Genomic DNA, 12,948 nt, shown 5'->3' with positions numbered 1-12,948 from the left:
CCGGGAGGGACGGGGCGGGGCGGGGCGGAGATCACGTGACTCGCCTGAGGCCTCCCGCGCCATTTTGGTTGAGGGCGAATGCCGGCTGAGGGGTTTCCAGCCAAGCCAGACGTTCCGGGCATGACCAGTAAGAACCCGAGGCCAGAGCTTTGGGTAAGTGGGACCCTCACCCTCACCCTCAGCCCCAGTCCAGAAGGGCAGAGTGCCCCGCAAACTGCTCCGACTGCCGCCTCGCGCCAGGGCTGAGGCGCCACGCCAGCCCCGCCCACTTGGCCCCGGCTCAACCTCCCAGCCCTCCCGCAACCTCTTCCCTCCACCGCCCCCGCCGGGCAGCCCTCTTGGGCTGTAGGCCGGAACCGAGCCTCGGGTTCCCGAGTGCTCCCAGCCTCTTCAAAGAGCGACTTCACTGGCTTAACGCTGCCAGACCCCGGGCAGGCCGAGGCGAAACCTCTAACATGCCTAGAACTTAGGCCCCGGTGCTCACTCTTGGCCTTTTGGGCTTATGAAGATCCCCTCCCCCATCCCGCCCCCTCCGGAAAGGGGGCCTCAGGGTCCCAGTAACCTGGTTGTTGGTACGGGTGCCCCGCCCCTCCCCCCGCACACGTTTTGGTTATGATTTCATATGCACCAATGAACCTTTGGATAATGGACCTTGATACTGGAAATGGAATCCCCAGGATTATAAAAGTAAATATGCTCTGGGAACTGACAAGAGCCATTATAAATGCTTTTTCTCAAATGTTTACACTCCTAAATTATGTTGCAGTTGCAAAGGCAGCTTTAGACCAAATTTATCTTAACCAAAATACAGTATGATCCCAATATTGTTAAAATCAGCACCCAGATACACATTGTGCAAGTTGCCAGAATCAAAATGGAGTCCCTTGTGTGAAACTCGAACAAGTAGATAAATACATGGGTCCTGGCTGGCAGTGAAGGAGGCTGTTCTTACACCCTGTGCTTGATGACAGGTACTCTGCCAGGACTAGGACCTTGCACAAAGGCCACTGCAACCTAACAGAAAAAAATCTTGAGGGACTCTGCCCAGAAACTACCTGTCCAACCCTGAACTGACATCACCCTGTTATTGATCCTGGTAGCCAAGAATAATTGTCCCAAAACAATTTATGTAATCCCACCTGATTTGTCTTTTGGGTTTTGTTTGTTTAAAGAGAGAATTTTGATAGAGGGCTTATGCACTCACCAGAGAGAAAGTAAGTGAGAAAGCTTCACTCCCAGGGGGAATGGCCACACTGCTATCCTTTCTCTCTGGATTTTGGACACGCATGCGAATGCACCTGGTGGGAGGTTTAGGCCACCAGGTCCAGGACTACGAACTGTAGTCAACTACTTGGGAATCCAGCAGCATAACTATTATGCTATTTGCTGGTCCCAACCTCATTTGTCTTATAAAACCCTTGTGGGGCCAGCCTATGGCCTGGTGGTTAAGGCAGCTGGATCCCACTTGGCTAACTACATAGTTTTGAGTCCTGGACCTGGTGCTCAAGAAACATGCCAGGTGTGTGTTTGTGCTTGTTCAAAATCTCACTGGTCTTGGGACCAGCAGATGGCATGGTGGTTAAGGGTGCTAGATTCCCACATGGTCAACTGTGGTTCTAGTCCTAGACCTGGTGGCTTGATTTCTCACTTTCCCTTTCTCTTGTTCTCTCTCATTCAGTCCCTCTCTGTTCAAATTAAAATAAATAAATAAAGTTAATGAAATAGTTCTTGAAAAAAAAATTATTTTTTGGAGAGGTTTTCGCTATAGGGCGAGTGCGCTCACCAGACAGACAGAGAGAGATATAGAGACAGGAAGCGAGAAATCACCCCCCGGGGGGATGGTCATGCCACAATCCTTTCTCCTCCATTCTCCTCTCGGAGAAAAAAAATTTTTTTTAAATATCTGGGACCAGCAATTAGCATAATGGCTATGTCGCGGGACTCCCACGTAGTCAACCGTGGTTCGTGATCCGGACCCAGTGGCTTAAAACTTACGCGGGGCGCGTGTGCGTGCGTGCCCAAGATCCCGAGAGGAGAACGGAGGCAGTGTGGCCATCCTCCCAGGGGGTGATTTTCCACTTTCTGTCTTTCTGTCTCTCTCTGCAGCGCGGGCCACCGCACCCTATAGCAAACACCTCTCCCCCCCCAAAAAAAAAAAAAATTATCCCAGTGGTCTTCTGACCATTCCTTATTAGCGGGGTGGAGGGTGCTTTCTCTCTCTATCTTGCTCATTCCCTAGTGAGCACATGTGCCCTCTAGCAAATTTTAAAAAAAACCCTTGGTTTTGCTCTCTCTCTCTTTTTTTTTTTAAGAATTACTTTATTTTATTTTATTTTATTTTATTTTATTTTATTTTATTTTATTTTATTTTATTGAAGTTGACTGGAGAGAAACAGAGAAAGAAGGAAAGTGAGAAAGCAAGCTGCCACGTCCTAGACTTGAACTGCGGTCAGCCATGAAGGAGTCCATCTGCCTTGACCACCTTGCCACCTGCCGGCCCCAAAAACCATTGGTTCCTCGTAACTTCCCTCAATATACTCATAGTTTACTGATTTTCATTCCTGAATAAATATTATCATTTTCCTTTTAGAGAGTCTTTCTGTCTATTATGTAGAGGTTGGCAATACAGTATGTAGCTATAGATATATTTGTTGTGTTATTTTTGGTGTTATAGATGATTTCCATTTGTTCTTTATACTTTTTTCTTCTCATCCTTCAATACTCAGACAACTTCACCTGCACTTCCCTTGGCCTCCAGGTCACTTGCCCACCACCTCCACACACTTAGGATTCATTGGGGAATTTGGCCCTTGGCTCAGGCCCTCGTCCTCCCACTCATGTCCCTGCTGATTACCGCCCCGACTTCGGGTACATTCCCTTCCCGCAGTTCCCACAGTCTTGATCCTTTCATTTCCCCAAGCCCCAGCACCTGTACAGCTCCTCTTGTTTCCACCATCTCCTTGTGCTCCACACTCACTCCTCTGCCAGACTGCAGCTCCCTTTCTCCTCCCTCCCATGCTCCTGAGTCTGTTTCCTCCTGGCTGTTCAGCCTGGAAGCCGTTCTTCCACCAGCAGCGTGCCTCTTCCTGGGGTCCCCATGCCAAACTTTTCTTCTGGAGCATCTCTACCCCTTCCCCCCCTTTTATCTTCTTCATTTGCTGCCATTGCCCACCTCATCCTTAGGGGATTTTCTCTCTATATATGCCCCAAGTCTGACCTGGAAGTGAGTCTAGTTCCTCTTGGCATTCTAAAATAGACATCTGCCAGTCATTGCAGAAGCAAAAGGGAAATCATGCTAATAAACAAGGGGAAATTACTGAGCTCCCACCCTTGTGGGTGCTGTCTGTAGTTCCTGCTTTTATTTCTGAGTCTTTCCTCCAAATATCAATTAGAGTAACTGCCTGAATTAGCCACCAGGGCTGGAAGCTGTGTCCCTGTAGACCACAGTTTGAACATCTGAAGTGGCCTGGAGGGGCTAATTCCTCCCTGAGCAGCAATAAGCCCTCAGAGGATTTCCTCCTGTCTGGAGGGAAATGGTTGCAATTACAAAGGCAGCTGGAAGTTGCTTATTCGAGCATTTTTTCATCATTCTAGTTTATGTGAGGCAGTTGACATATAGACATATTCCTTTTTAAAATCGTATCTTCCTAATAAACATGGTGAGACTGGAGCTTCCCAACCCCACACTCCGCAACAGGATTCCAACGGGCAGGACAAAGGAGCACGATCAGCACCAGGTACCCTGAAACTCTGGAGGACCAATGGGAAGACCAGGGAAAAGAGGCAGTGGGGAAGGAGAATCCACTTGCACAGAGGGCTGACTTGACCAGATAGTTTGTCCTTCACTTGCTTTTTCTTTTATAAGGGCACTAATCTCATCATGAGTGTGACACCCTCATGAGTTAATCACACACTAGAGGCCCTACCTCTTTGTTTTGTTTTGTAATTTGCTATAGGACCCATGCACTTGTTGGAGAGAGAAGAGAAAAAGTGAGATATCACCCCCCAAGGGAGGCACAGTTCCTCCTCTGAGTTCTGGGCATGCACCTACATGAGTTCAGCATGTTTTTCAAGTCACGCGGTTCTGGGACTTGAACCACGTAGTTGCTTACTTGAGTCACCTCCCCAATAAGCAAGCAGTAATCAAACCCTTGTCTCAAGCCCTGCTTTATTTTGTTTTGTTTTTATTATACAATAGGGCATGTGCACTTGCCAGAGAGAGAAGGAGGGGAAGTGAGAAAGCATTCTCTAGGGGGATGACCATACCACAACCCCTTCTCCTCTATTCTCCTCTCAGGATTTTGGGCATAAACACTATACGGAATGGGTTGACCACGTGAATAAATAGAAATGTAGAGCCTTTATTGGGAGCACTTCTGGGTGAGGTTTGCTGGTCTAACAGAGAAAGAGAGGGGGCCAGAGAAGTTGTGCCCTAAGGCGGGGTTTAGCCATTTTTATAAAGGTATAGGGAGGGGGAGTGTCTTAGAGGGAGAGCAGACTGCTGTGCCATATAAGATCTGGTGCCGTGTGCAGAGTAGAGCGCCATGTGCCACATCCGGGTTAGATCCAAGTGCAGTGCAGGTCTGATGACAGGCTAGATCTGGGTTGTATTAGCCCAGGAGGAGATTGGCTACATACAGTAAGAGGATGCTGGGGGGAAGTGGGCAAGATGCAAAGTCTCGAGTAAGAGCCTGCCCAAAAAGGTGGGGGCTGTCTTGGAAGTCCTTGGGGAGGACTGTCCAGGCAAGCTGTTGGGCAGAGTGTGAATCAAGGTCCTCCCAGGTGAAAGCAAACAGGAAGTAGGAGTCTGGGTGGAGGGGGACAGTGAAAAAGGCATCCTTGAGGTCAAGGACTTTGAAGTGAATGGTGTTTGGTGGGATGTGGGATAGGAGGGTGTATGGGTTGGGGACAACCGGATGGAGAGGAATAACTACCTCTTTTTTTTTTTTGGGGAGGTTTTCGCTATAGGGCGTGTGTGCTCGCCAGACAGACAGAGAGAGACAGAGAGACAGAAAGCAAGAAATCACCCCCCGGGGGGGATGGTCACGCCGCAATCCCTTCTCCTCCATTTTCCTCTCGGGATCTTGGGCACGAACGCACACGTGCCTGGCATGAGTTTTAAGCCACCGGCTCCGGGACGCAAACCGCTGTCGACTATGTGGGAGTCCAGTGACATAACCATTATGCTAACTGCTGGTTCCCATTACCTCATTGATGAGGCAGAGGTCCTGAACTAGGCTGCAGGCCCCTGATGGCTTGCGGACTGGGAGGATAGGAGCTTTGCATGGAGCGTGTGTAGGAATGAGGAGTCTGTGAGCAAGAAGTCGGGTGATAATAGGCTTATGGCCCTTGTGGTGTGTTCCAGAGATAGGGAATTGGGGTCAGGAGGGAAACTTGGTGGGGTCCTTCAGGCAAATAAGAATTAGAGTATGGTGGGAGGCCACATCTGGTTCAGAAGTGTCCCAGACAACAGGGTTAACTTCTTCAGGGGGAAGAGGAAAGGAGGGGAGGCCAGAGAGATCAGAGTCAATGGATGAGCAGATGAGAGGGAGGAGAAAGTGAGGGGCAGGGGTGCAGCCAGAAGTTGGAGGGTGGCTCCCAATTGGTGAAGAATGTCTCTGCCCAAGAGGGGGCATAACTAGGAAGGAGTGGGAGAAAGGTCATCCATCTATATGGCAGGCTAGGGTTCCTGTCCTAGGTGGGCAGGAGGGTGTGCCATCTATTCTCATGATCAAGATCTGAGAAGGAAAAAGTGGCCCCAAATGGGAGGGCGGACGGAGTAGGTAGCCTTCGTGTCCACAGAAAGGAGATGGACTTACCCTCTACCTGTAGCATTACCCTGGGCTTGGCAAGGGTTTTGGGGGTCTTCGAGTCCAGGCCTCTTCAGTCGGCAGCTAGCCCCAACAGCTCCCAAGAGAACTGCCTGGCTGACTCATCTCCCATGTGGAGTCGCCGGGGATGAGTTGGCCATTGGGCAGTCACTTCTCCAATGACCAGGTTGTTTACACTCGGGGCATGGATTGGTGGGTGGTCAGGGGCAAGGACATTGTCAAGCCCAGTGGCCTGTGTTCCTGCACTTGAAGCATGGTCCCAGGGGAATGGACTTAAATGAGGAAGCCCCATTCTTGTGCCCCTGTGGGGCTACTGGCCTCAGGGCTGCTACCAGGGCCTGGGTTTGGAGTACCATGTTGTGGTGAAGGTGGGCCTGGTGTTCAGCCTCAGCCACTTTCTCCCAGGCATTGTAAACCTTAAATGCCATTTTCACCAGATCACCAACAGGGGTCTGAGGGCCATTCTCTGCCCATTTAAGTTTTTTATGGATATCAGGCGCTGACTGGGTAAAAAAGTGAAATCCCAAAACCATGGCCCCAGCCGGTGAAGTGGGATTTAATCATGTATAAAGGGTTAAGGCCTCTGTAAGGTGACTGAGGAACACAGCTAGGTTTTTATCTGCCCCCTGGCTGATTTCCTAGAGTTTGTCAAAATTGAAAATTAAGTTAGAGATAGCGTGTATTCCCGCCAGGAGACAGGATCATATAGTCTCTGTTTCTTGGGCCAGAGTCTCCTACCTGATAGTCCCAGTGAGGGTCAATAATAGGAACATCTGCTTGTCCAACTGGTAAAGTTGGGTTGACCAGGCGGGCTTTGTGGGCATGTTCTTGGGCTGCAGCCTGAACTTACTGTCTCTCATCTGGAGTAAGGGTGGAGGACAGGATTACATAGAGGTCATGCCAAGTAAAATGATAGGCCTGAGTAAGATGGCAGAACTCTGATAAAAGCTGTGGGGTTAGCAGAGAACCGAATCTTTTTTCTACTTGAGATAGATCTTGGAGAGAGAAGGGAACGTGGACCCTGACAATATCCTCCATTCCCACCACTTCTTGGAGAGGATAGAGAAGGTTAGAACTGGGGGAAGGGGTGGGAGAAGGGTGAGAGTGTGAGCGGGTATGTGAACTTACTGGAGATGCATGAGGAGGGGATGGAGGAGGCTGTGGTGAAGGCGGAGGAGTGGCTGGGACTGGCGGTGCCAAAAAGTGGAACCGGGGTATGCTATGGTGGGGAATGCTGGGGGGGGGGGTCGCACTGGGAGAGAGGGCTTCGGCAGTAGTTAATCCAAATCAGTGAGGGTATTGTAATCAAAAGTCCCCTCAGGAGTCCATTTAGACCCATTATCCAAAGCTATTGTAGCCAGGCCACAGTGGGACAGAATATCAGCGGCTTGCTTGCAGCGGAGGTCCTGAATGAGTCCTAATTTGGTGAAGGCCCTGGGCCATCTGACTTGGTGACAGATTCAGTATTACCCATTGTGTCCAGGACTCAAGTGAGAGGAAAAAGGAGAGGCTTCCCAAATCTCTTTTTGAGCCCAAGGAGCGGAATGAGGGGTGGGCTGCAGGGGATTGAGACGGCTGCACAATCTCCTGAGCTCCAGGAGTCGGAGGGGACCCTGAGGTGGCAGCGTTTTCGGATGGGGAACCCAGAGGTTTGAGTCCAGAAACCATGGGCGGGTGGACTTATTCTCAGAAGGCCAGACAGGTGGTTAGTCAGTGGTTGGTGGGTCGGTTCCTGGTTCAAGGGAGGAGAGGCCCTCGCAGGGACTGTGGGACAGAAAATGTAAGGAATGGGCCAACCCCACGACTCCTTTATTGGGAGTGCTCCTGGGTGAGGTTCACTGGCCTGACAGAGAAAGAGAGAGGGAGCCAGAGAAGTCCCACGCTAAGGCCAGGTTTAGCGATTTTTATAAGGATATAGGGAGGGGGAGTGTCTTAGAGGTAGAAACAGTCCATGTGTGGTAAAGGCTTAGGGGGAGAGCAGACTGTTGTGCCACATAAGATCTGGTGTCGTGTGCAGAGTAGAGCCCCGTGTGCAGTGTACAGCGCCATGTGCTACATACGGGTTAGCGTGCAGCATAGGTCTGATAACAGGCAAGATCCAGGTTATATCAGCTGACTAGGGCATGGCGTCCAACCCCCACATCCAAGTTGCCCAGGCCTCTGGCCTAACAAACACACACGTGCCTGGCATGTTTTTAGGCTTCTGAGCCCTGGACTTGAACTGCACTGTCAGCCATATGGTTCCAGCCTCCTTAACCACCACGCCTTCAACCGGTCCTCAAATTCTGCTTTGGGAGACATCCAATCAAAACATTAAATTTATGTTTTTGTATAATTTTTGTATAATTTGCAAAAAAGTAAGTTTTTTTTATTTGTTTGTTTTTTTACTTCACTTGGATAAGAACCACTCTTTTTTCTTTGATTTTCCTCTTCTCTTTATATCTGACGACAGTGAACTCTGGCATCTTTGGGATCTGGCTAAGGGAAGTTGAGCTTTAGTTTGGGGTTAGTGAGATATAATTATATGATTGAGTGACTTCCATGTACAAAGTTATCGCTAGTGGATCCAGCATAAGGAGGCTTCCAGGAATGTTCACACTACCCTTGTGCCAACCTCCTCAGCCAATACCATGGCACCCCAGCTCAGGGCCAGAGACAGTTGTTATTCTGTGGCTGGAAGTATGAAGATGGTAGAGGAGTAACAAGGCTTGAAATAATAGGGAGCCAGAAGTCGATGTGTATAAAATTCTTCCAGTAATCAGATAAGCACAACTGTAAGCAGATAATTCCATTCTTGTTAATACCTTATCATAAAGGAAGAGCATTCCTAACAGAATAGCTTCAGTAATTTAGTATAGGCAATCACACACACACACACACACACACACACACAGTTTTCTTATAAGTATTATGTGAGGCAGATATAACTATGATATCTGTTTGTAGGGTACAGACATGTACTATAAACAGTGATTTTATGTTTTTGTGAAGTCACACCCTAGTGTATCAGCTCACACCTCAGCACACTTAATACATCTTGTCTTGTAAAGTCTTGTGGTTCCATGGGGCTGGCAGGTAGTGTGGTGGTTAAGGCTGGACTCCTACGCGACTGACTGAGGTTCGAGTCCCAGACCTGGCAGCTTGCTTTCTCAGTTTCCTTTTCTCTATCGCTCTGTCTCTGTCTGGTCAAATTTTAAAAATAAAAAACAACAAATTGAATTAAATAAATAAATAAACATCTTTTTAAAGTCTTGTGGTTCCAGACAAAACAGTGTGCAAAATTACCACCTGGCCTGAAGAAAGAAATGTTCCAGTGATAAAACTCTCCCCAACACTTATCAGTAAATCAACATATGTTGAAAGAGTACTTTTTATTACATAATAATGTAGCTCAGTACCAATGTAGCAGCTACTGTTAAATGCATTCAGATTGTTCTTGTATGTGCTTTCATTTCAGATTCTTTTGTACTTTTGTCAGTATTACTAACCATAGCAATTTTCCCATATGATAGCATCTCGGTCTGCTTGAGATGCTTAACAAAATACCACACACTAGGTGACTTAAATAACAGAAGTATTTTTTTTTTCACAGTTCTGGAGCCTAGGAGTCCAAGATTGAGGTTTCAATCCATTTTATTTCAGGCGAGGCCTCTCTTCCTGGCTTGCAGGTGGACATTCTCACTGTGTCCTAATGTGGCAGGGAGAAAGAGAAAGAGAACACTCCTCTTTTCCTTTTCTGAGGTCACTGATCCTGCCAGATCAGGGCCGTACTCTTATGGCTTCATTTCATCTTAATTACTTCCATCCTTCAAGAACATCTGCACTTATTGGAATCAGTAGATGGTGTAATGGTTACATCACTGAACTCCTACATAGTTGGTTGCAGTTCGAGTCCCAGACCCAGTGGCTTAAAACTCATGCCGGGTGTGTGTGCATGTGTGCCCAAAATCCTGAAAGGAGAACAGGGGAGAAGAGATCGCAGCATGTCCATCCATTCTAGGGGGTGATTTCTCGCTTTCTGTCTCTGTTTCTCTCTGTCTCTCCGGTGAGTACACGTGCCCTATAGCAAAAACCTCTCTACCAAAAACGTGAATTAAAGAATCTGCTCTTTTTTTTTTTTTTTGGAGAGGTTTTTGCCATAGGGCGCATGCGCTCGCCAGAAAGACAGAGACAGACAGAAAGCGAGAAAACACCCCCCAGGGGGGACGGCCACGCCACACTCCCCTCTCCTCCGTTCTCCTCTCTGGATCTTGGGCATGCACGCACATGCACCCGGTGTGAGCTTAAGCCACCGGGCCTGGGACTCAAACCGTGGTCAACTACATGGGAGTCCAGCGACACAGCCATTATGCTAACTGCTGGTCCCAAAAATCTGCTCTTATGACAAGAACTTAAACATAGAGATTTTGCAAAAGCATACATTCAATCCTTAACTGATGAGAACAAAAAATACTAGGAGAAGTGATAAAGGCAAACTGGAGGGGAAAAAAACATTGGAGGGGGCCGGCAGGTGTTGTGGTTGGAGTTGTTGGACTCCCACGTGCATGTGGCCAACCACAGTTTGAGTCCCAGATCTGGCAGCTTACTTTCTCACTTTCTCTCTCTCTCTCTTTCACACTGTCCCTCTCTGGTCAAATTAAAATAAATAAGTAAATTAATTAAATAAAATAAAGTTAAATAAAATAATTCTAAAAAAAGGAAACAAATATTGGCAGATACTTCAAAATGTTGAGATTCTGGGCTCAGTGATGGTGGCACAGAATAGCAGAATGTTCTGTGATGCTGGGTTCAGGTCCCAGGTCGACTTATAATATGTAGAGTGCACACAAACGTGCCTATGGTCCTGCCTGGCTGGGAAGGCTGCGTAGTGGATCACAGCGTGAGACCCTGCTGAGGGGACTTGCCTCCCTTTCTCTCTCACACACATAAAATAAACAAGTAAATAAATATTTAAATGTCAAAATTTTCTTATTCTATCACAATGAACACTAAAACTAAAATGGTCTATATATTTATTGTGGACATTCATTTTGTATTTCACTAAAAAAAAAAAAAAGAAAGAAAGAAAAAGAAAAAACAACCTCTAAGATGCAAACACCTTTCTCCCCCTCTTCCTGCATTTACCCACCCATGTGTAGCTAGCTGCCCCTTATTCTGTCACTGTCCTGTGATCCGGGATGAACAGGATAAACTGTCTTCACTCCCATAAAAGCCCAGCCCCACAGCTTGGGCTCAGAATCTCCTGCAGCTCGGTCTCAGAGGTCCTTGTGTCTTCTCAAGGACTTCCCTCTTACAGTGACCTCTCGCTCTGGCATTGCCAGTCTTTGCCCTGCTATTGGATCATTCCGATGTAATATTCAGACATGTTCTATGATTGTCCATCAGGACAAATGTTGTCCCTTGATCCCAAAGTCCCCTTTGGAGCCAAGTGTATCAGAAGAATTTTCTATACTCAGTGTCTCCAGATCTTTCCATTCTATTGGGTTGTTGGAAAAGTCATGATGCTTTTTTTTTTTTTTTTTTTGAGAGGTTTTTGCTATAGGGCATGTGCGCTCTCCAGAAAGACTGAGACAGAAAGTGAGAAATCACCCACCAAGGAGGATGGCCATGCTGCAATCCCTTCTTCTCCACTCTCCTCTTGGGATCCTGGGCACACAATCACACACACCCGGCGTGAGTTTAAGCCAGTGAGTTCAGGACTTGAACCACAGTCAACTACAAGGGAGCCCAGCAACATAGCCATTACACCATCTGATGATCCTGGATGCATTTTTTAAAAATAAATATTTTATTTAACTTTATTTATTTGTCTTTAATTTTATCAGAGAGGAACAGAGCAAGAGCGAGACAGAAAGAGAGAATGAGAAAGCAAGCTGCCAGTTCTAGGACTCGAACCACAGTCGACTACATGGGAGTCCAGCAACGTAGCCATTATGCCATCTGCTGACCCTAGATGCATTTTTTAAATAATTATTTTATTTAACTTTATTTATTTATTTTTAATTTTATCAGAGAGAGGAACAAAGCAAGAGTGAGAGAGTGGGAAAGCAAGCCACCAGGTCCAGGACTTGAACCCCAATTTGCCATGTGGGAGTCTAGTGCTCTTAATCATCACGCCAACTGCTGACCCCAATCCCAACTCTTTTGCAATTCCTCCCCTACTCTGTAGCATTTGAGTTGGTCATTCATCATCCCTTTCTTGAAATAATTCTCTAGGTGTCTATAAGGCTATGTGTTCTCCATTTCTCTTTTGGCCACTTCTCAGCTTCCTCTGCTGGCTCCTTATCTTCTGCTTAGTCTTGAAATTTTAGAGTGTCCCAGAGTTCTCTATCTGTATTCTTCCTCCACCAAATTTGTCTAGTCCATTCCCATAAAAGCAATGCTAAGGATCTTCAACTCCTGAGATTTACATCCCTGCATAATCCCTTGTGTATCATACCAGAGTTGATCTGTGTGACCAAGAGAATTTGGCAAAAGCCGTGGGATGTTGCTTCCAAAACTAGATCTTAGTGCAATTTCTCCCTTTTGCTCTCTCTTGGATCACTCACTCTGGGGGAAGCTAGCTGCCATGTCCAAAGGACATTTAAGCAGTTTCCAAATAGCATGTGATGAGAAACTGAGGATTCTTGCCAATGGCCGGCAGGGAACACAGCCTCCTGCCAGTAGCCATGCAGATGAGCCACTTGGGAGTGGATTCTCTAGCTCCATCAAACTTTACAGGTGACTACAGCCCCAGCTGACATTTTGACCATGACCTTATGAAACTACCCAGCTAAGTTGCTTTCAAATTTCTAACCAACGAAAACTATGAGTTAATAAATTATCTGTTGCTTTGGGCCACTAAGTTTTGGGGTAATCTGTTATGCAGCCAGAGATAACTAATACACCCCCGAGTTTATATCTTCAATCCTTATCCACTCCAATGACGTCCAAATTCGTATAACAAAGTGCTCCCCACTATCAGTCCTTAAATATCTGAGAGCAGGGGCTGGCAGGTGGCATGATGGCTAAGGCACTGCACTCCCACATGACTGCAGTTTGAGTCCTGGACCTGATGGATTGCTTTTTTTTTTTTTTTTTTTTTTGAAAGTTTTTGGTATGGGGCGGTGTGGGTCCG

At 47.2% G+C, this 12,948-nt stretch overlaps 1 long non-coding RNA gene across 1 annotated transcript; it reads left to right on the top strand.

The window, feature by feature from the left end:
• Positions 1-28: 28 nt before the first annotated feature.
• LOC114007769 (uncharacterized) lies at positions 29-2,589 on the top strand. The gene is made up of 2 exons (XR_003549349.1): positions 29-153; positions 2,379-2,589. It is a non-coding gene; the product is annotated as an uncharacterized LOC114007769 (long non-coding RNA).
• The last annotated feature ends 10,359 nt before the right edge of the window (positions 2,590-12,948 follow it).

The sequence above is a fragment of the Tupaia chinensis genome, unplaced genomic scaffold (assembly GCF_000334495.1).
Source record: "Tupaia chinensis unplaced genomic scaffold, TupChi_1.0 Scaffold000231_1, whole genome shotgun sequence".
In the NCBI taxonomy this organism is placed as follows: Eukaryota; Metazoa; Chordata; class Mammalia; order Scandentia; family Tupaiidae; genus Tupaia; species Tupaia belangeri.
Note: the sequence above shows the minus strand (reverse complement) of the source record. Positions and strands in the feature narration are given on the sequence as shown.